Source organism: Amblyomma mixtum, chromosome 9 (assembly GCF_055824585.1).
Source record: "Amblyomma mixtum isolate Tamu chromosome 9, ASM5582458v1, whole genome shotgun sequence".
Lineage (NCBI taxonomy): Eukaryota > Metazoa > Arthropoda > Arachnida > Ixodida > Ixodidae > Amblyomma > Amblyomma mixtum.
The window spans coordinates 95,285,953-95,303,785 of NC_143020.1; the positions used below are offsets into that span (position 1 = coordinate 95,285,953).

The 17,833-nt window shown below is 47.3% G+C and overlaps 1 protein-coding gene across 6 annotated transcripts in view; it reads left to right on the top strand.

The window, feature by feature from the left end:
* The window catches only part of LOC149330214 (inactive fucosyltransferase B-like), a 52,870-nt gene that overhangs the window by 27,009 nt on the left and 8,028 nt on the right, over window positions 1-17,833 (top strand). Inside the window, exon 1 of one of the 6 annotated variants that reach the window (XM_089560820.1) lies at window positions 5,198-5,885. The exons of the other annotated variants lie outside the window; for them this stretch is intronic. The gene's annotated coding sequence lies outside the window, so the exon portion shown is untranslated. Of the gene's footprint in view, window positions 1-5,197; window positions 5,886-17,833 lie in introns of those variants that run through there. 6 annotated transcript variants of the gene reach the window in all.

The window sequence follows — 17,833 nt, forward strand, 5'->3', positions numbered from 1 at the left end:
GCAGGTGATGCTGGTTGATGGATGGCTCGACCTCTCAACGGAGTTGCGCTCGTAACTTGAACTGAAGAGGTAGCGATGATTTAACTTTGTGGAATCTTGTGGTGAAATTAACTATCTGGTCAGGGAGCGAACTTACGTGCCTAACAGTGTAAATTTTGCAAAACTGTTTGAAGTGTATCTAATAATTTATTACACAGCCTTGTTGTTGTAATTGTTTCGTCTGCATCCTCTTTTTCTTTTTCGGTTAACAGTCGACAAGCCGTCTGATAAGCTATTTTTGCTGATACTGCCGTAGGGGGCGCTGTTGCAATGTAGATACGTCACGATGGGAAACTTTCCGTTGATGACAGTTCCAGTGGCTTTTGTACTCATTGAGGTATAGCTGAAGGGAATCTAAAAACCATATAATGAATCATCTGTTTCCTTGGAGGAAATGTAGGTCACTGTCTTTCCTGAAATTTCTGGCTAGGTGTTAGTTTATTTCGTTAAGAAAGCGCCTTAAGTGAAGCCGTTTGTGTGTTTGGCGCCATTATTGTGGCCGGTGACGTCATCCGTGACGTCGTTGTAGTAACCATTACGTGTTAGTCCTGACACGCGAGCGATTATTACATCATGCAACTCCACGCCAGCACCTGATGCGTCGCCTGGTGATTTCTGCATTTCTGTGTTTTGTAAACAGGCGAGAGTCTCCTAATGTTGCAATAGTGTTTACACAGCATAGTCTGCAAAATATATCTAATTTAAAATCACTTCATCATCATCATCATGAGCAAGCAGAATTTGGGTACAGGCGTCGTAGCTTGCTGTACAACGTTATTGCAATGATTAACGTGCGATATTTTTTACCGATAAGTATTCTGTGAAGTTATGGAAAGTATTCAGTTTGCTTAGTTTCACACATAAAAAGCAGATGTATATTTCTTCTCTTGGTTTTGGTTTTATGGGGTTTAACGTCCCAAAGCGACTAAGGCTATGAGAGACGCCGTAGTGGAGGGCTCCGGAAATTTCGACCACCTGGGGTTCTTTAACGTGCACTGACATCGCACAGTACACGGGCCTCTAGAATTTCTCCTCCAAAGAAATTCCAGCCGCCGCGGCCGGGATCGAACCCGCGTCTTTCGGGTCAGCAGCCGAGCACCATAACCGCTAAGCCACCGCGGCGGCTATATTTCTTCTCTACCTAACTTTTAATAATACCGTGTAGTGATTCTGCCATGTAATATTATCATGTAGCGAAAAAGTGATCAAAAACGACTTCGTAAAAGCAGAAAGCATGTTTCTCATTTATGCACAAGTTGTAGTTGATGTCATAAGAAAAAGGTGTTCCCTTTCGTAGTGTGCGATCCTGCACTTTATCAGTTGTTTGTGCTGTATTTTACAAGCGTTTAAGGACGCACGATGAAGCCTAGGCCTTCTGAATTACGACCTGTTTCTTCCCTTCTTCTTTCACTTCTGCCTTCCTTCCTTCCCTTACGGCACGGTTCAGGTGTCCGCCGAGATATGCGAGACAGATACTGCGCAGTTTCCTTTCCTCAAAAAACAATTTATTTGTTATTCTCAACTCCATCAACAATGCGCTTAAAAACCGCGCAGCCATTTATCGCAGCGCTTCACCATCACAGTCATTATCATCATCCGAGCGAAGTTCACGGCAGGACGAATGCCTTTCCCAATAGCTTCAAATTGCTCGTGCTTTACGCGAGCCGCGGCTACGTCATTGCTACAATTTTTTTGCGCTCATCGCTTCATTCAACGTCCGACCGCCCCTGATTAGGTTCTTCTCTCGTTATCCACTCTGATAAGGTCGGCGCTCGATAGCCCTGATTAGGTTCTACTCTCATTATCTACTCTGATAAAGAGTCAGTGAAAGCATACCCTCTGTGTCATTACAACGCGCTAATGGGTATACGTCAGCTTCAATATGTCCCTTTGACATCGTGCCTGTCAATTCCCCCTTTATCGCTCCCTGCTCTCTTCTCAGACATGACTTCAGCCCATTTCGTTAGCCTTCAATTTCAGACCCCAACGGTATAGTCGCGGCAAGGTACAGCCTTAGCGCCATAAATATTCCTGACTAAGACTTAACTCGCGAATGCAATCATGCAACCAGTCCCCGACATCCGCTTAGCGTTCGCACAAAACGCCGGCGTGACTCTTCGAGCGTGCGCAAGCTTTCGCCGCTTTATCCAATACGCGCCTTTTACAAGACCCCGCGAATGAGGCAGACAGGTGAGTGGCGGGCTTATTTCGACATCCGCGTATGCACAGCGATGGCTACGAGTAACGTGAGTTACCTTCGGGCCACCTTGGGACGTGACGGAGAATCGGCGAGCCGAGCGTGGAGCGTGTGTGTGTAGGGTGGAGAGGAGGATGTCCTTGGGAGACAATGGCCACGCCGACGTCCTGGAAAAGCAGTAATGAACGCTGAAGTAGGCAGGACAGAGAACTATGGGAAGAGGGACGGTAGGTCGTCTGGCGAGCGCGGTAGGTATGAGCTTGCGTCGGAAGAACGACGAATTATGCGAAGGACGCTGAGACAGTCGCGCCGACGGGGCCCACCTTCGCCAGGCCCCTGATGAAAGCAGTGATTAGATACAAACGATGAAAAGAAGTTGTTAAATAGAAACGGCGTGTCGTTTGTGCGTCGTTAGCAGAGACGCATGAGCGGCTTTGAAGGTTATGTAAGTGAAGTAAACACCGTTTGTTGACGGCGTGGGGTCCTTGGTGCAAGAGTGGCGTGCTTGACGCTCGAACGCAAGATAAACGACTGAAAAGGGGTCACTGAAAGGCAAGGGTTGACAGTGTGAAGAGGAGGACGGTGTATCGAAGCGTGCTTCAATGCTTTGTCAACAAAACCATTGCACAACGGTACCGAAAACTTCTTATGGGAAAGGGGGTGAGGTAAGGGCAGGGGGCATTGTAGTAAAGCCGTATTCCTGTACATAATCGCTTTACGTTGTAGAAAAGCCATGTAGCTGAGCACTTTATAACGGTGTGCAACTCGTATACTTGTAATAAGGGAGTAATTACCCACTGACATCCACCCAAGCGTCTGATCAATTCGCTTTCGCCCTACCATAAGCTTGCCGTCCCGGTTAGCTCAATTGGTAGAGCGACTGCTCCGGTGAAGCGGTGGTCCCGGGTTTTAACCCCGGACCAGGGCGAATTTTTCTTTAACTACGATGTTTCTGAGAAAGCTGTATAGTTTTCCTTTGTAGCCGTTTGGCTGCGCTTAGGTGGATGTCAGTAAGTAATTACTCCCTTGTTACAAATATACTCCACCTTCGGAGGATTCCCCCTTAACATCTGACCAAAACTTGTACACTTATCTATACCCTGTCATCTCAAATATAGGCACAGTGAGAAAAGACCGCATCCGTTGTTCACTTTTTTTTTCACTTTGGATCGTCAATTTGCTTTGGACTGACTAGCTTGAGTATTATAAGTAAACGAAGTTGGAAGTTAATTCAATGCACCTACCCGTATGCACTTTCTCACCGTGTAATCACTTCGTTAGCTTAGGAAGGCCCTGGTATTTCATTTTTGTAAATAGGTCATTAGAAGATTTCCGGATACATGAGGTTTGCATAAACCATGTGTGCGCACGTGTTGTGCTCAGTGGCGCTTTCATTTACCTTTTGCATTTTTTGTTAACCTCCCTGCCTTTCCTCTTCTACCTCCTCCTCCTCCTCCTATTGCATTAAAGACGCCTGTGCGGACGTCGATACGGACTCTGAGGCAGCCGTTATGACAGTGCACAATGTCATTCTTACAACCAGTTGTGGGTACTACACCTTTTACTCTGCGAACGTGGAGGCCATCATTAGCGCGTTTAATAGGAGGTAGGGTTAATTCTTTTTTTTTTGTTTTACACTTCGGGGAGTATTTTTTGCGCGTTTTCCTTCTTCACGAGTGCATGGCAATAACGTCGTTCACATGAATGACTCGAGTCCACTTTTTAAGGGAATGTGTTAAAACATCGAAGGAGAGCGTAGAGGATGAGTCGAGCCTTTCCTTTTCAAAATTCGCCCTTTCTCTCGAAGAGTGGACTCAAGACCCAATATGTAGCATTCACTTAAACGAATCTGGAGAGACCCATCCGAAGCAAAAGAGGGGAAGTGTGGATAAAATGCAGCATGCAGAGAGGATAGATTTTAACAAGCAAAAACGCAGTCTAAACAAGGGAAGAAGGACATCTTGAGGAAAAACAGCGCTTGCAAACAAAAGACCAGAGCGAGGACACACAAATGCGCTTCGCGGTTCCTGCGCCTCTGGTGTTTTCTTATCCATTCTTATCCATAGTAATCTTACAACTCACTGCCAGCTAGCGCAATCAGCACCGGCACAAAAGATCACGGGCCAGAATCGCAGTTAAATAAAAGTGCCCTACCAAATGAGCTGTAAACTATCAACTATCAAATCGAATAGCTTTGCATTGAATAATTTTAAGTTGAAGCCTTCGTTCACAGGTGGCGTCACCTAGGCAGGGGAGTTAGAGTCGGTCAGTGACTCTAAGCTGAGTGAGTGAGGGAGTGAGTGAGTGAGTTAGTTAGTCAGTCAGTCAGTCAGTCAGTCAGTCAGTCAGTCAGTCAGTCAGTCAGTCAGTCAGTCAGTCAGTCAGTCAGTCAGTTAGTGATAACAGAATTTTACACTTTGCTGAGCAAGTTGAGAGCAACTGGTTTAGGTTTGACTGTTACACTCTCTTGACACGCACAACCAGTGGAAAAGAGCACTATTGGTTCGTTTATCTATACTCCCACACCAACCTTTAAAAAAGAGCATAAAAGGGTCCATGCGTCCTCTAGAACACCGCTGAGAAAATGTAAGCTTCTCGCACACACTAGCTTAGTAGCCGCTGATGGTGCATGCTACTAAAGTGTTCCCCTTTATTTATAGCTTCGACCTGCAAAAGCAACCCAGCAAAAAGAACAACGGTATGAAGGCGGAACTTTCGCGCACCATAAACGAGCTGACGAACGGACAAGAGGCCTACCGAGCTAGCTGTCCAGTGCCGCAGCTAGCTCACTTTCCCTGCGTCTGACCCCCTCCCTCGCATCGGGGGAGGGTAAGGGGAAGATTGGTTCTACTACCGCTTCCAGGAAGGAACGGGGGGGGGGGGGGGGGGGAGGGTGGCGAAAGAGAAGGCCTTCAACGAGAGGAGAAAGAGAAAGGAACGTCTCGGCGGCAGCCGGCGGCCGGCTGGTCGACCGGCCAATGCACAGGCAGGCGCTCGTCCAAACTACAGCTACGCCAGCGCTCTCCCACACTCCGACCACCGAGAGTCACGTTGCGGCCGGCGTGTGCGTCCCACAGGCCTACTTGGGAAGACAGCGCGCGTGCTCGCCGTGTGTAGCTTGCTGCTTGCTGGCTTCGGAGCGCCTAGCTTATCTAAACCATTACCTTGATCGGACTAGCACGCTGTTGGCTCGCGGGACAGTTTTGTGGTGACCTGTGTTGTGGAAGCGGCGTGACATCTCTCGGTTCCGGTGGTTAGTAGTGGAGGTGGTTGGTTGATGGTAGGAGCACAACTCTTCCGTGTTCGCTCAGCCTTGCCTTGTGTTATCTTGCGGCTCGTTTACGGTTGTGCTCTTCCAGTTCTCCGTGGTTTCGTTTGTTTCTCTGCGTATTTTGACGTTAAATCCGTGTGTTTTGGAGCTCTGTGCTAGGGCTGCGGGCGTGATAGACGTTTAGCTGAGGTGCTCCAGCGCGTGACTGACTGTTCGCAAAACTTTCGGACGGCGGTGGTTCTACACGACGTCTACAGCAACGGTTGTGCTCTGAGGGAGTGTGTATAATTGTGTACGCGTTCGTCAAGGCCTTGTGGGTTCGGGGATGAGCGTTCTGCGCGAACGCTGGTGCTGGTTCAAGGTGCCTCCGTCCGATTGGTGAGTGATGAGTTGCGCTATTGTTCTTGTCTAGTTCCCAATGATTTGTTTCGCCTCTTTTGGCCAAAGGAAACAGGATCGCGTGAAAAGTTATGTGATGCCACTTCGGTCTGTCATTTTTAGAGACAGAGACCTAGGCACTCTTATTTTTTACAGCCTCTACACACTGACTGTCATTTTACGGAGGCAGTGCAGGCAGGGCGAGGTATTTATGTTTCTTTTTAAACGCCCGATGTTACGAGTGTCAGGTTACGGAAATACATTTTTCTTGTATTTTTATCTCCTTTTTTACCTCCTGGTATTTTGCTTGTAGAATTTTAGAATTAATATTTGAACCAGTTTGGCGGAAAACTGCAATAGATGAGGTGAAAGCGCGCTCAACAGGGCCGCTTTTTTCCTGTACCTTCGCTTTCACGATTTGCAGGCTGGATTTCGCACTTGTGAGTTTACAGCAGGTTCAACTTTTGTTTCCTTCGTACTGAACATCGTTTGTAGCCGCCGCGGTGGCTCAGTGGCTATGGTGCTCGGCTGCTGACCCAAAAGACGCTGGTTCGATCCCGGCCGCGGCGGCTGGAATTTCTTTGGAGGAGAAATTCTAGAGGCCCGTGTACTGTGCGATGTCAGTGCACGTTAAAGAACCCCAGGTGGTCGAAATTTCCGGAGCCTTCCACTACGGCGTCTCTCATAGCCTTAGTCGCTTTGGGATGTTAAACCCCATAAACCAACCAACCAACATCGTTTGTTAGTGGACCGTTTCAGGCGGCTTGTACATACGTAGCTGTGTATATTGCGAATGGAAAGGCTTTTCTGAGAATGTGTGACAACTAGCTGTGATTTTTTTTGGTTTTCGGGAGAGGGGGGGGGGGTCTTTTTAATCATTTACCAATACTACAGGCCCTTACAAAGGGCCCTAGCAGAAGGGGCAAAAAAAATAAAACATTGCAGAATAGGAATTCATCGCAATCAGAGCACGAAAAATCTTCGCAATGTCACATGTTGAGCAGTTAATGGGAAAAATTTATACCAGTGCGACACATGACTACGTATAAGAAGTAATCAATTTGTCAATGGATTCAGTGGTCATAATCACATCAGAAGGCATCTTGTTCCCTTCCTCAATCGTGCGTGGATAAAAAGTACTTAAAGGCGTTTATTTAGCACCCTTTATTAAGGTATACTTTTTTATGTTATCTAGCAAACACAGCAAATGACATTTCTTAAAACAGTGAACCTGATAGCACATCTTCCGTCATTTTACTGCAAGTTGGTTTTCCCACCTGTAATAGTAAGTTTATTTTTTGGGGCTTTCGTAGCGTCATGTCAAACTTTAAAAAAAGCCGTACGGATCTCCTGATTGTTCGAAACCTCATTAGACAAATCCTTGTGGTTGGACGTTACAATTTCCAAACACTGTAACTCCACGTTTCGATGGAGGCGAAACGCAAAAAGGAGTTTCTGTGCCAAGCGTTCTCAGCGCAAGTTAAAGAACCCCATGTGATCTAACTTAACTTAATCTCCAAGCCTCCTTAAATTTACGGCGTCCGCATGTGTCCCGAAGCCATATTTGTCGCTTCGGGACGTTAATCCTTACAATTTTCGATTCCCTTTCTTTGAATTTTTTTCGGGCCCGTAGGACAATTACAGCCAGTGTTTTTAGTTACAAATGAGAGTTATAGTTGTCGTTCTTAAGACGTCCATAAACTCTTTACGCAGAAAAATAAAACTTCTCGCGAGCAATGAAATGGCGAGCGACTCTAAAAATGTTAACTTGTTTGCCCTGCGAAAGTCGGAAACGTGCCAACTGCGTCACTATGCGGAGTTTCATTGCCTAACCTATGCGAGTGGGAAAGTTTCGAAGTGGCACAATTTCAGCTCGCACACAAAGGGGTGCACGATTGGTGGCTGCGGTGAGAAGATAAGCCGTTCGTAGGCTGGTTATCAGCAAAGAACAGGAAGTTCTAAACTGCGTTGCTCCTCCAGTTGGTCTTCTTTTCGCCGCTTTCGACCTTCACGTAAACGCTTATCTCTGGCTAAGTTCCGCGAGAAAAGTTGTAAAAAAAAAAAGTCAAGTAATAGGAGAATAGTGTGATGGAGATAACTAAGCATCGCAAAGTGGACGTAATATTCTCTGAGGCCAAAGCGTGACGCATATATAGTGTTTTCGAGCGAAGCGCAGTGAAGTGTAATCTGCCATCTTTATGGAGTTCCTTATTGTGCGGTCATTTGAGATGCAAGCCGCCTTTTGATAAGCGTCCCGTTTTGGACCGGTACCAGAATTGTGAAGCCCTTAAAAAAAAAGAAAACAACACAAGGTTGAGAACTGAATTCGTCACGCAGTTAAGACACGCCAGGCGTTCGTATAGCCTACAGCGTCAGCTGTGTTTTAATGCTTTGATTTGATTTATTGGGGATTTAACGTCCCAAAGCGACTCAGGCTATGAAGGACGCCGTAGCTAAAGGCTCCGGAAATTTCGACCACCTTGGGTTCTTTAACATGCACTTTAACGTGAACTTTAACGTGCACTAAAGCATTATATGGCCATGTCGCGTCAGCAAAAAGTGTTCGCAGATTTTGTCCGCACGATTACGTCGTTTTATGAAATGCGCTACTGTGATAGTGCGTGATAAAATGTTGTCGGAGAAAAAATTTCGTCGATGACATGTAATTAATTAATTAACTAAAGGCCAAAAAACGCGAAAAAATACACTTAGACGTCAAAATAGCCGTGGACGTGGATATACTACCTGCACGTCGGAACAGCCACGGACGTCGATATAGTGTGTGGACGTTTCGCTTTCGCATTGCTCCAATGCGGGTCGCCGCAGTGATCTGTAAGTTTTTTGCACAGCAGTTCTCTCGTAATAAAAATGATTATTCTGCGTCGTGGCCTTTTTTATTCTTTTTTTTTTTTAAAACCTTAGTCTACGCGGCTTTTCAACGGTATCTTCAAGTGCAGGGAGCGACTTTCTGTGCGCCAGCACCGAGCTGCACTTATCGCAATTTTTTTTTCTTTCTTTTGTTTGCTTGGCGGCTCCCGTGCACCCGCCCCGCTGATGTCTCATTCGATAAGTTGTCGGGTCACCCGCTGGGAAGCTCAGTTAAGCCTGAGCCGGCCGTTACCGGGTTGGACCGGCGCTACGGTTCTCGTTCCAGCTGCACTGCTGTAAGCGTTTTCTTTTAATCTCCAGTGCACCGAGCGATGACCGTTTTTCACGCGACAGAGCGCGCCTCGTTCGCTTCCTGTTCCTGATTTCATACGCGCTGCGGATTGTGGTTCGTTATAGCGTTCCTTCGCAGTCCGTTCCTGGTCGCTAATCGCGACGGTTTATCTGCCCAGTTCAACCTACGGTAAGCGCTTGATCACGTCCGCCGCATTGCTTCTTAATTTGTATACCGCCTGCTTAACCTGAATTCCTGTCATCGTCAAGTGATGCTAATTTTTAGTAAGGCTGAGATCTGGGCGAGTTGGTATGCATTCATACTAGTGAACAGCGCAAAAAAGACGGGACAACAACAAGACAGCGCTTGTCTTGTTGTTGTCCCGCCTTTTTTGCGCTGTTCACCAGTATGAATGCTAATTTTACCAGCCCAGTGCTCTCGATCGGTTTTCTGGTAATGTAGCTGCCTTGTTCGATACTTCTGGTTGCAATCGGTAGATTAGAAAGGCGACTTCCGCACTCGTTAACACTTCGATAAGCCGCTTTGAAGAATGTCTTCACTGGTTTTCTATTCAAATAGTAAGTCATAAAAGCTTACTGGAACTACGTACGCGATCCTTTTCCGTTCGCATGCTTGCAGGAAATAACGAACGTCCCGTTCACTTTCTGTCTGCAATTAACGAAGGCAATCGACAATTAGCGAAGGCTGCTCGACATGATGACTCAGTGCCTGTGGCTTTTTGGTGATGAGCACGAGGTTGCAGGTTCGATCCCTGCCTAAGAGGCCGCATTACTTCTTAATTTGTATACCGCTTGCCTAGCCTGAATTCCTGTCATCGTCAAGTGATGCTAATTTTACCAGCCCAGTGCTCTCGATCGGTTTTCTGGTAATGTAGCTGCCTTGTTCGATACTTCTGGTTGCAATCGGTAGATTAGAAAGGCGACTTCCGCACTCGTTAACACTTCGATAAGCCGCTTTGAAGAATGTCTTCACTGGTTTTCTATTCAAATAGTAAGTCATGAAAGCTTACTGGAACTACGTACGCGATCCTTTTCCGTTCGCATGCTTGCAGGAAATAACGAACGTCCCGTTCACTTTCTGTCTGCAATTAACGAAGGCAATCGACAATTAGCGAAGGCTGCTCGACATGATGACTCAGTGCCTGTGGCTTTTTGGTGATGAGCACGAGGTTGCAGGTTCGATCCCTGCCTAAGAGGCCGCATTACTTCTTAATTTGTATACCGCTTGCCTAGCCTGAATTCCTGTCATCGTCAAGTGATGCTAATTTTACCAGCCCAGTGCTCTCGATCGGTTTTGTGTGGATGTAGCTGCCTTGTTCGATACTTTCTGGTTGCAATCGGTAGATTAGAAAGGCGACTTCCGCAGTCGTTAACACTTCGATAAGCCGCTTTGAAGAATGTCTTAATTGATTTTCTATCCAAATAGCCAGTCTTAAAAGCTTACTGGAACTACGTGCGTGATCATTTCCGTTCGCATGCTTGCAGGACATAACGAAAGACCCGTTCACTTTCTGTCGGCAATTAACAAAGGCTATCGACAATTAGCGAAGGCTGCTCAACATAATGGCTCAGTGGCTCTGGCTTACGAGTGATCAACACGAGGTTGCAGGTTCGATCCCTGCCTCGGCGGCCGCGTTTCTGTGCAAGCGACATGAAAAAAAAAACGGTCATGTACTAAGATTTTGCGGCCTCCTAAAAAGAAAAGGTTGTCGAAATTATTTCGTAGCCCTAGTCTACTGTACATCTCACAGCCCACAGCGTTACAATTTCGGAAGCAGTACTGTGCTAACGAAAATCAAGTATAAGAAGAATGAGCTAGTCATTTATTAACGCACTATACGGCTATGAACAATGCGTGAACACCAACTATAGCCCCGCTAGCACCTTTACCCCGGCGTTACTTTAGAACGCAATAGTCTGTCTAATAATTTATTAATAAACAATATTTTTGTCCTCAGTGTCTCGACATCAGCAGTAATTCCTTTAGGAGTATGCCAGCAACTAACTGCCTGCCATCCCTCTTGACCTATCAAGGTATTTCCAAGCAACTCACGCACTGCGATGTTTCGAGCGTAACATATAAATACCAGCGCAAAACAGCAGGACACACAGCAGCGCACATCCCCTTCAGGCGAAAATTATTATCCAATGGGCAAAAATGTTAAAAGCTTTAGAGTTTATTAAGGAGCATGGCATGATTGCACATTATAAATTTCCAGCCTTCCAGTTACGTAATTAAGTACTTTCTGTTGGGTCCTCATATATCTCCACAGCGTGTCACAACGCAGGTTTCAGGGTCTAAATATTCATCGTTCGGTTTAGCCCATTTCTATGTCAAACTTGTTTCTGGTATCGCGTTTACGGCCCTCTATGCCTTGCTGACGTTTTCTGCCCCTGATGGGCGTTGTGACGGTCTGCCCGTATAATCTGAGTCTTCCAGCAAAGTCCCGTCTTTCTTACCTGTGAACTTCTTTCCGCAATTTTTTTTACAAATAGTCTCAATATTGATTTACTGCTTCTTCCTTGTCATTCTCAGAAAACGTCACTATGTAAACAAGTCAGCCCATCTTAAGCAATTTAAAGCGCTCATTTTCGGAAAAACAAGCAAACAAAAATTCGCACTGACCACATCCGTACGAGTGCTATACCCTAAAACCCGCAGGCGTTTATCTTGAAAACGATTTTTTTTTTGTTAGTTTCGAGCGCCTAGCTCGAAACGGTCCTATGCATGATTGCGCACAATTCAACTCACTTTTTCACAACGTTCCGAATTTCTACGCCTTGTGCATTCTGCGCGAGAATATCGAAGTATTTATGTCCCGTGCACAAACGCGGACGCTACGCCTCGAGCGTCCATATAGTATACTTCGAGGCGCGCTGTCTCGCAGCTGCGCGCTCGCTCGAGCCATAAAGTTCTCCCGTGCTACGGCGCCATCCTGGCGAGGCCGCCATTGTCGAATACTACTGTCTGAAAATAAGACCTCAGACTTTCTTTCTCAGTTTTCGTTCCTACACTTGCAAAGCGTATCGCTTCGCGAAGCGTCGGTGCCTATTGCCATGGCTGCAGCTGGGGTTGTTTGTATGACTTGCAGTGTGTGTCACTCTTTATAGGAAGCAGCATCATTGCGTTCTCCCGCTCGCAAATGCGCGCATACAGGTAACGTGTTTTCTCGCAAGAATCTCTCTTAGTGTGTTAGAGCGCTCTGCGGAGTTCAGGACACTGCGAGAGGCCATGCAATATTTGGGCAAGTTTGACTTTTGATGCATTTGAGGGGCTAATTGAACAATGTCTGGAATGAGGGATACCATATAGTAGAGGGTTCTGGATTATCATCATCATCATCAGCCGGACTACGCCCACTGCAGGGGAATGGGCTCTCCCATGTCTATTCAGTTAACCCTGTCCTTCGCCAGTTGCGACCACCGTATCACCGCAAACTTCTTAATCTCATCCGCCCACCTAACTTTCTGGCGCCCCCTGCTACGCTCGCCCTCTTGGAATCCACTCCGTTACCCTTAGGGTCCAGAGGTTATCTTGCCTTCGCTTCTCATGCCCTGCCCAAGCCCACTTCTTCTTCTTGTTTTCGACTAGGATGTTTTTAACACGGGTTTGTTCCCTCACCTACTCCGCCCGCTTCCGATCTCTCTTAACGCTACACTTATCATTTTTCTTTCCATAGCTCGCTGCGTTGTCCTTAACTTAAGCTGAACCCTCTTTGTTAGCCTCCACATTTCTGCCCCATAGGTGATACCGGCAAGATACATCTGTATACTTTTCCCCTGAGGAATATTGGTAAACTGCCATTCATGATCTGAGAGAATAGAAATATCAGTAGGTGAGGGCTTTTGCGTTTCGCCTCTACCACAGTGCTTTTTTTCTCTGCAGCCGGATCCAAACCTGAAAAATCGTGCTGATTCATGGGATGCCGTAGCCAGTGATTACACAAGTACCGATGCAATCCGTTTGGTTAGATGTAGCTAATTCTGTAACCGGCATAACTGGAAAATTTGTGGGCGTGCGGCTCGAAGCAGATGGCCATAATGAGAAGAAAGTAATAACTCGGGGAATTTTGCAATGCAGTGCCGCACATAGTACAGTCGGGGACAAAAGTCTCCGGACCACGTGTTCCTCTAACGAAGCCGATAGCTCTGCTATTATTCGGCGGCTGGAGACCGCAATTGTGTAGGTAAAAGTTAAATTTTTGTTCTTTCATCTCCACAAGTGCGGTCTCCAGCCGCTGTCTGATAGTAGTGCAATAAGCTTCGTTTGAGGAACACGTGGTCCGGAGACTTTTGTCCCCGACTGTACATTCTAGAAGATCATCGCGATCACATTGCCAAGGACGGCGCTGTTAGCATAATGCATTTCTTGAACTCCGTTTATTACAGAAAAAAAAAAAAACTTGCCGGGCGTTTGCCATTGTGTAAAGTCAGACTCAGCAACACTTGTTTTCGGTGGCAAACATAATATTGTTCGTTGTTATCCTGCCACTTTCTTCGGCTAAGTGCGCTTGACGTGAACATGCTGTCACTCGTGACGTCACTGTGTTGGGACCTCTCAGCGGGGTGCCTTGCAGCGACATCAAGCGTGACGTCAATACATGCCGACCAATCAGCGTTGCTGGTTGTAGTGTCATCATGCACGTCATGCGTGACATCATCGCGTGCTGACCAACCAGCGCGGCGCAGTGTTACGCCGGCGCCGCAGGACCGAGAAACTTGCCTTTAACAGCTCTCCGCTGTACAATGGAGACCAATGTAGATTTCCACTGGAAAATTTCTCGTTCGAGGAGAGAAGATAAGCAGTAAAGCAAAAAGGAGGCAACCGTTTCCGAAATCGTCTTCTGCCTGAAGTTAGGCAAAACTTCTTTTCCCTTTTTGGAAGGCCTTCTTTTGAGTACTTTTGTCAGGTGGCCATGACATAAAAAAAATACATAATTTAACATTTTATCTTAAGATTCCTCTTTTTTCCGTCTTTCGCCGGTAGCTAGGGCAATATGAGCCACGTTCTCGCTATATGGAGTGTTCTCTGACGTCACAGTGGCCGCCATTTCGTTGCCCGTGGAGCAATGCGAGATGCTGCGGGCGTATCTTACGGGATTATCTCACCTCCTGCTCCGGCCTGCACTGCTGAAGCTGCGCGCTGGACAACAAAACGGCGTCTGTGACGTCACGTGAATACCCCCCCCCCTGAAATGGCTGGCAACGGCGACCGCGTTGAGGCGGAATGATCTGAACAAAACAGAGTGGGCTCCTTTCTGGTCTCGATTCACTCCGGAAACATCTTGCCCCATATATAATTCATTCCTTTTCTGCTTGGCGGCAGTCATCAATGTGTACAAAAAGAAGAATAACGGGGAAAGAATTGCGCTGTATTGTATGCCGGGTTGGAGGGGTTGGCTCAAGGTGGTATTGCCGCTACCATCCACACCACGCAGCGTGCAAGAGCTGCACGCCGCCTCGGCTGTAATGGCTCCGTCAGACCGTAACGACCTTTCCACGCGCCTAGCAGTCGGTCGACCGCCGAAGAATGCTTGGCCCGCTCAGTTTGCGGCACAGTCGGGGGACTGCGCGGTCGCAGGGATTAACGGCGCGTCCCAGTTTCGACCGGAAGGCACCGCCGTGACCCGGTCAGGGGCCCGTAAAAAGAAGGGACGTCCCCACCGCCGCCGCATGTGACGTTACAGCGGCGGCCTCTGAGTTTGACCCGCGCGCTTCTTCCCACAGACACCCCCCGCCGTCATTGCCACGGGTGAAGCGGCTGTTGGAGGAAAATGTGCCCCTGGGGCGCCGTTTTTATAACTGCTGGTCATACATGAATGTATGGCCGTCCCACTTGTGGCCTCGTTCGTGTACCGCACTTGCCATCGTACAAGTCGCGGGTTTTTTTTTTTTTTTGTCTATAAGGGTAGTCACGGGTATGGTTATGAGATGTTTAACCTTTCCCGGCGTACAAGTCGCTTTTTTTGTTCTCTTTACAGGCAGTCACGGGTAGATTAAGAAATCTGCGGGGTTAGAGTGACCTCAACTGGCAGAGGACAGGGTTAATTGGAGAGACATAGGAGAGGCCTTTGCCCTGCAGTGGGTGTAGTCAGGCTGATGATGATGATGAGTCATGGGTATGGTTATGAGGTGTTTAACTTTTCCCGGCGTACAAGTCGCTTTTTTTCTTCTCTCTACAGGCAGTCACGGGTAGATTAAGAAATTTGCGGGGTTAGGCTGGCCGCAACTGGCAAAGCACAGGGTTAATTGGAGAGACATGCTGCTGTGTGCGTAGTGAGGCTGATGATGATGATGATGTCACGGGTATGGTTATGAGATGTTTAACCTTTCGAAGTTGCACATCTTAAGTATGAGAGACGCCGTAGTGGGGATCTGCGAATTGTTTTGTACCTTCTCGGGTTCCTTAACGTGCGCTGGCACTGAACTGCATAGGAACGTCACTTCGTCTCCAATGAAGTGAGTCCGGCGCTTCCGGGATTCGAACCCGGTGACCTCGTACAGGGCTCAGCGGCAGAAGCACGCAAATCGGGTTCCACGCATTCTAGTGGCCACGGTCCTTGAAGAATTTGAGGTAGTGTTTGCTGCTACGGAGGTGGAGTTGTTAAATGTAGTTTTGAAGAGCTGTGAAAATAGTTATCCACAATATTTCTAGGCTTACATGTAAATGCAGTGACGAAAAAAATGGAACAAAAAAGGACGCTAGCCGTACACCAGGAAACGCGGTACATTAGTGTAGACCTCGTACTCCGGCCGTCGTCTAATCTGTAGCTGCGTATTAATTCTCACCATCGTGTTTTAAAGAGCGTTGACGAAAAAAATATTGGGGGGGAGAAAAAGGAGCGCCAATTATGCACCGCAAAAGGCGGTACTTTCTGAGAGAGTTCGAAGGCTGGTCAGCGTGTAATCGGTAGCAGCAGCGCGCGGCTTCGCTCCCCGGGAACCGGCTCTCCACTTTTTTGACAGCGCGCTCCTTCGGATGCAATCTTGGTGACGGAACGGCGTTCTCTCGCCCGCAGGCCTTCGCGGCTGAAAGTCGTCGCCGGTCTTTTTGCGCGCTCTTTCTGATAAGTGGGTCGCTGGCGCGGGGACCGCGGTTTTGGAGCGTGCTTTGCGATACACTTCGGGGTCGGTCGGCGGTGGGGCCAGCGGCCAGAAATGGGCCGATAGGCAAATAGCCTGCCAGCACTGAGTGCAGTGTGGTTAGGTTGGCACTCATTGCATGTTTTGCTCCTTTGCCAGCGATGGCCCGTTCAGCTGTGCAGGTTCTGTAGCGAAGAGGCTGCGTTTGCGTACATTCTCAATGAACTACACTTCTCTTCTCTTTCTTTCTTTCTTTCTTTCTTTCTTTCTTTCTTTCTTGCTTGCTTGCTTGCTTTCTTTCTTTCTTTCTTTCTTTCTTTCTTTCTTTCTTTCTTTCTTTCTTTCTTTCTTTCTTTCTTTCTTTATTTCTTTCCTTCTTTCTTTCTTTCCTTCTTTCCTTCCTTCTCTCTCTCTTTCTTCCTTCCTTTCTTTCTCTCTTTCTTTCTTTCTTTCTTTCAAGAGTACTTACTGCCATGTTGGTCGGTGCATAGCAAGGCTTTGAATACTTTCAGGGCGAAAAAGAGCTAAGGGAAGCCCACAGGACGCACACAAACGCTGACTTCCAGGCTTCGCAAGATTGCAAGCCATTCGGGCTTGTCTCCACTATGTTTGCGGGGCTCCAAACAGAACGTGCGCTTCAAAAGGGATGACCTTCCTTTTGATGCTGTAAGACGGGTCCCAATAGAGCGGCACGCGGCAACAGCTAAGGAGTTTGCGCATATGGCGATAGAATCGTGCTTGAATGGGGGACATTAAAGGGGCCCCTAATGTAGAGTAATTACGGCTCGGGAATACTGCTTTCTTCTTCCTTCTTTTTATCTTCTTTCGTTTCTTCTCGCTGTCTTTCTTCCACTAAGTAAATGCAGGATACGCAGCCGAAGATAGGTGAAGCCCACTGCGTCCTCTTTTTTGTCTATTTGCTTCGATACACTACGGCGTATAGGCTTCGGTATTTGGGTCCATCGGTCCCACGAAGACATCAATGAAAAGGGTTTGATCGATCTACACGTTGACAACTTCATCTTCCATTATAGCCGGCACGTTGTACTGTACATCCTTTAGGGGGTGAAGGATTGAGGGCACCTTTTTTTTTTGCGAGTATGCGCTCCGTAAATGGGGCAGAGGAGAGGAGTACGGCGTAATGCAAACAAAACGAGTCTTTTTTTTTTTTTCATTACCACTGGCTCGCCCTTGAAGGGTCTTCTTTTCCCGCTTTTATTGTTTTTTTTTGTTTTTTTCTTTCTCGACGCTAATACCAGAAGAGAGCACGTGCAGAACTTGTTACCTAGACCTAGAATCTCCCACCTGTACGGTCTCCAGCTTTATTTTTTTTTTTTTTTCGCAGAGTGCTTCGCAGTGCATTTTCCAATTTCTCGCGCCGCGCTGCGGGATCGTTCGGGGATCCCGCCTCGGCTGTAGCAATCTGCAATCACGCATAAGCAATGAGGTGTCTCTACTCATTCGGCGAGATACGTTATTTCCAGCTTCCTTCACGAGCGTATCTTTCTATTCCGATCTTGCCACCTTCGTTCACTGCGGCATAACTGGTTATATATAACCACTAGGTCAAGATGGCAACCATGTATGTTTGCGATGTAATCTTGATAGGGGGCGTACAGAGCTGCGGATGCTCCTTTTTTATGGTCGTTTCGAGTGGCCTAGCTATTTGCAGTGCCGTAAAGCCG